Raw genomic sequence first — 6,000 nt, 5'->3', positions numbered from 1 at the left:
AACTCCTAAAGTAAGATCCACTACATCAATTTGTGACATTTGTCAATCAACTTGTTTGATGTAGGGCAATCCTCTTGTTTCTTAGATAGCCTTTGATAGGGGTATTGCCCCTAGTTTACCTTTTGGATTCTCATGAGCATCCTTAGGTAATACTTTTGTGAAGATATCAACAATTTTCTCTTTTGTGTTAACGTATTCCATCTTCACCTCTTTATCTTGAACTAATTCTCTCAAGTAATGATACTTGATTGAAATGTATTCAATCTTTGTGTGCATCATAGGAAGCTTTGATAGATTTAAAACACTTGTATTATCATAATAAAGTATCATTGGTTCAATAATCTCTTCCTTCATACCTATGAGTAGTTGTTACAATGTTTGTACAATTTACAAAAGCATCAACATATTCAACTTCAGTAGTAGATCGCGAAGTGCAGATTTATTTCTTGCTAGTCCATGCAACCAACCTCTTACCTAATGAAAATGCTCCTCTACTGATACTCTTTCTATCATCAATATTTTCAGCCCAATTAGCATTAGTATATGCTCTTAATTCAAACTTCTCATATTTCTTGTAGTATAGACCATATTCCTCTATTCCTTTCAAATATCTCATTATTCTTTTTATAGCCATCAAATGATTCTTCCTAGGATTAGCATAGAATCTTGTAACTATCCCTATGAATAATGCAATATTAGGTTTTCTATGTACTACATATTGTAATTTTCCAATCATAGACCTGTATAATGTTTGATTCACCTCAGTTGAATCATCATTCTTTGACAATTTATGTCCTGTTACCATAGGTGTACATACCATCTTGGAATCCTCCAATCCAAAAGCTTTTAGTATCTCCTTGACATACTTTGACCAAGTGATGTATATACCATATTTAATCTTGTGTACTTGCAAACCCACAAATAACTTGATCTCACCAAACATAGATATCTCAAATTCTTGCTTCATTTCATTTGTAAAAGCCTTAGATTAAGTATCTTGACCTCCAAATATGATATCATCAACAATTTTTTTAGATAAAAAATAACTTTACCTTTCTCTGTCTCCAAGTATAGATTGTTTTTAGTACCAATCCTTTCAAATCCAATCTTCACAAAATAATTATGAAGTCTCTCATACCATGCTCTTGGTGCTTGCTTCAAACTATATAAAGCCTTATGTAATCTACATACCATGTTTTTATTGTTAACATCAAAAAATCCTTTTTGCTATTCTATATACACTTCTTCCTCTAATATACCATTTAGAAATGTAGATTTAACATCCATTTGATAAACTTTGAAACCTTTTTATGTAGAATAAGCAAGTAGACTTCTTACTCCTTCCAATCTAGCAACATGGGAAAATGTTTCTCTAGAGTCGATTCCTTCTTCGTGTGCATATCCTTTATAGACTAATCTTTCCTTGTTCCTTGTGACTTCACCATTTTCATCTAACTTGTCTCGTTATACCTACTTGGTGCCAATCACATTTTTTTTCTGGTTTGGGAACTAAAGTCCATATCTTATTTTTCTTAATTTGTTCAATCTCTTCTTCCATGGCTTTACTCCAGTCCACATTTTCTATGGTATCTTTCTCCATTTTGGGCTCTTTCATGTTTAGAAAACATGTATCATTTCTTAACTTGTTCCTTCTCATTGGTCTAGCATCTTTATCCCAAATGATTTGTGTAGCAAGATGATGTCTCTTGACATATTTAGACAATCTTGGTTTAGCTCTAGTTTCTTCATTTGGTCCTTCAACTTCTGAGTCACTATGTACATCTTCATTAGATATTTCAAAATTTCTTTCATGTGCACTAATCTTAAAATTATAATGTGCCTCAACTTCATTTTGTAACTCGATATTTGAATGTAGCTCAGTTCCTAAATGCAACTCAACATTCATAGTATGTGACTTGGCAATCACTAAAACTTGCTGTAGGTTAGTAACTTGATTTGCAACATCTTTTTTAGCAGAAATACCTTCATAGAAGTATACAAATGATTTGTATTCTTCTAGTTCCTTCATAGGTTTAGCCTCATATACTTCTGTATATTCATCAAATTTCACATTTGCACTTTCCACAACTTTGTTAGTGTTAGTATTTAAACATTTATAAGCTTTACTTCTTGTGGAATAACCTAGGAATATACCTTCTTCACTTTTGCATCTAGTTTGCCATTCCTAAAATCTTTGAGAATAAAGCATTTGCTTCCAAATATTTTAAAATATTTAACATTGGGTGAGTATCCATACCATAGTTTAAAAGGTGTTGAACGAGTACCTTTCTTTAGTTGTACACAATTTAAGGTATAGATAGTTGTACTTATAGCTTCTCCCTAGTATTTCAAAGCAACATTTTTGTCCATTATGAGTATCCTAACATAGTTCATTACAAACTTGTTTCTCCTTTCAACAATTCCATTTTGTGGAGGGGTTCTAGGAGCATATGTTTGTCTTTTGATTACTTTGTCATTGCAAAACATCTCAAACTCATTTGATGTAAATTTTCCTCCTCTGTTAGATCTCAAACATTTCAAACATTTACCTATTTCCTTTTCAAATCTTACTAAGTACCACTTAAATTTTTGGAAAGCATCAGATTTTTGTTTTAGAAACATAACTATCATCATTCTAGAATAATCATCAACAAGCAACATAATGTACTTATCTTTGTATCTTTGCACTTCAATTGATCCACACAAGTCAATATAAACAATCTCTAGTATTCCTTTAGAGGTATGAGTTTTACTCTTAAAACTTGACTTTGTCATTTTGCCTAACTGACATTGTCCACACATTATATTGTTAGGCTTCTTCAAATTAGGAAAACCTCTATCTTTTCACATGTTACGGATTAGTAACCAAGTTATAAAAATTAACATGACATAACCTCTTGTGCCATAGCCATACATCATCAAATTTTACAACTAAAAAAGTAGCATCCTTTGTATCATGGTAGAATAGATTACTTTTAGTTTGATCATCCTTTCCAATTAGTTTTCTATTAGTATTATATATCTTAGCAATCTTATTTTCAAACCCTAAATTATTTAGTTGTAACACACTCAATAAATTATAGTTAAGTCCTTCTACATAGCAAGCATTGTCACACAAAATCTTTTATGTGAGTTTGATAGAACCTTTTCCCTTTATCAAACATGGTGCATCATTACCAAATCTTACACTATTTCTATCATAAAAATTCAAGGTAATAAACTTAATTTTATCTCCAATCATGTGATGTAAACACACACTGTCAATGAACCATCTATCATTATTGTTCACACAAGACACAAGTGCAGTTGCCTCATCCTCATCGGATTCATCTCTTGTTGTCTCTTCAACAATGTAGCAAGACTTCTTGCCTTTTCTTTGTAATCTATTTTGTCTTCATCTTTTCTACTTTTGTACTTGGTACTACCTCTATAGTTCTTGTTTTCTAGACATCTAGCAGCAATATGACCAACCTCATTGCAATTAAAACAAATGATAGGTAATTTAACTTTAAAATTGCTTTTACTTTTGTGAAATATCCTTGTCAGTAGTGCTTCAAGTTGATCTACATCCTCCTCATTTGTCTCACTCTCACTGGACACATATTTTGTATTTTTCTTCTTCACATTATGCTCTTTCAATGACAGTGTAGCTTTGAAAGTAGATTCAATATTTTCAGGTTTGTAATTATCAAAGTTAGATAGCTTAAAATTAGTGAGTCTACCTACCAGACCTTCAAGACTTAGAACATTCCCTAGTACACATCTTAGCTTTTGTATAGTAGAAACTCTAATAGCATATATAGGTAGCAGTGTTCTCAAAAGTTTTCTTAGTATTGTATCATCATCTATTTTATGAGTAGCTCTTCTTATTGCATTAACAACATCTTTTATCCTTGAGCAATATTGAGCAATATTTTCACCTTCTTGCATTCTCATATCATCGAACTTAACCTCTGATACTTTTAGCTTTGGTTCTTAGAACATTCTTGTCTTCTCCATAGATGGTGTGTAAATTATTCCACATTTTCTTTGCACTATCAAGACTTTTAATATCATCAAACTTAGCATAGCTTAGGGTAGAGGCAATCTCCAACATTGTCTAGTTGTGTTCTTTTTTATTTTTCAAATCCTCATTAGTTAGGGCTCAAACAAGATCAACATGCTCAACATTAATGGTAGATTGTGCATGATCTCCAAGTCCTCCAAGGTGCAACTTTATCAAACTTTTCCATGTAGGAAACTTGTCTATATTAAGCTTGGGTACATCTCTTTTTGACATCTTGATCTTTGTGCCTTTAGTACTTTCAAACTAGTCTCTTAAGCAAATGGAACTAATACCAATTGTTGGAATTCTTTAGAATAACTGAGAGAGGGAGGGGGGGTGAATTAGTTATCCAAGGTCTAGATGTAGGAATAAAACTTTTCATAGCTTATTAAACCCATAAAACATTTATTATCATGAATGCATCCATAAGATTATGCAATCACTTAAAACTTGTAGGTTACTATCAAATCAATTTGTAGAAATTTAAACATCAAACATAATGGATTCAATAACACACTTGACACAATGATTTATGTGGAAACCCAATTTAGGAAAAAACCACCAATAATGTACTACTCTTTCTCACTCTTCTGAAGTGATGCCCTGTAAAAGGCCAACCCTATTAAAGGTTACAATGTATACTATTAAATTTGACCCTATTAAAAAGATTTTAATCACCCTATTAGGAGTGTGTCTTGTTAGAGGACTTTAGACCATTCACTTAGAATGTCACCCAATTAAAGGATTTACAAATGACTATTAGGTCAACCTTAATCCAAAGGATTTACTGTAGACTGATACAATGATTAGAGAGTAACAGTAAAGCTTAATCTAATAACAAGTTACAACTCCATTCATAGATTATAGATCTTTGTTTTAGTCCTCCATTCTACTTGGCTTTCACACACTTTAGCTTTGATAGCTTGTTCACCCTTCAAGCATTCATACTCTTAAGCCTTCTTTCTTAACTTGCCAATGTAGACTCTTCTCTTAGGTCACTAAATGAAGCAATACCCTAGACTCTTTGTCTTCCTTAGGTTCTTGCACATGAAAACCTTTGCTTCTAACCAACCATCCCTATAAATAGAGAATTAAGATATTTTTCCATTCATTTTCCATAATCCAATTTAGGGTTAGGATAGATTAGGTAGGATTCAATGAATCTACCCCTTATTTCATTTCATCCCTTTCTAGAAACTTTTCCTTTAATCCTCTTTGAATTCACCTCAAAACAGTTTACCATGGATGTTGTGCCACTAGCTCATCAATCTTATTTTCCACATGGTTCGCATAATCCAAGAAAAAAAACATGTTGGCTCAAATCTATCAAACTCATGATCTTTCAAATAATGCTAACACTTGACATTAACTTACTTCTGATGCTTGGCACATACTATGTTTCTTGGAATCCTCTGTAAAATCACTTGGAATAAACTAAAGTTTACTAGGGCTTAACATCAACTAAACTTTACTTGGCATCAACTGTTTCACTTGGAATATACTACAATAGACTTTTACTCAGCTCCAATTGATTTTCTGCTCAACTTGCACTAACTTTGCTCAGTACCTACTATCCACTTGGTCAAGTTTGATAGGAAAACTTTGTTTAACTTATTCTTCTAAACTTTCTTAGTGTAACCAATCTTTGCAACCTTAAGTAGATTATCAATGCACTATGATATCACTATCTTATTTTATTCTTGTACTCCTTTTCATACCATAAATCAACCTTTCCTCTAGGTGTTATTGTTACATCATTTGATCAAATCCTCTTCATCAATCAAATAAGTGATAGTACTTTAAATCATATAAGTTGTTGTCTTACCAAAAATATAGAAGGTTTGATATTAGTGACAAAACAATGATTGAAACACATTTATCATACTTTTATCAATCTATTTTCAACATAAACCACCTCTCTATCTAAGTTTTGGAATATTTTTGGGAGGCCTATG

The sequence above is a fragment of the Cupressus sempervirens genome, chromosome 6, assembly GCF_028749045.1.
Source record: "Cupressus sempervirens isolate cs-2001-9-10 chromosome 6, ASM2874904v1, whole genome shotgun sequence".
NCBI lineage: Eukaryota > Viridiplantae > Streptophyta > Pinopsida > Cupressales > Cupressaceae > Cupressus > Cupressus sempervirens.
Note: the sequence above shows the minus strand (reverse complement) of the source record.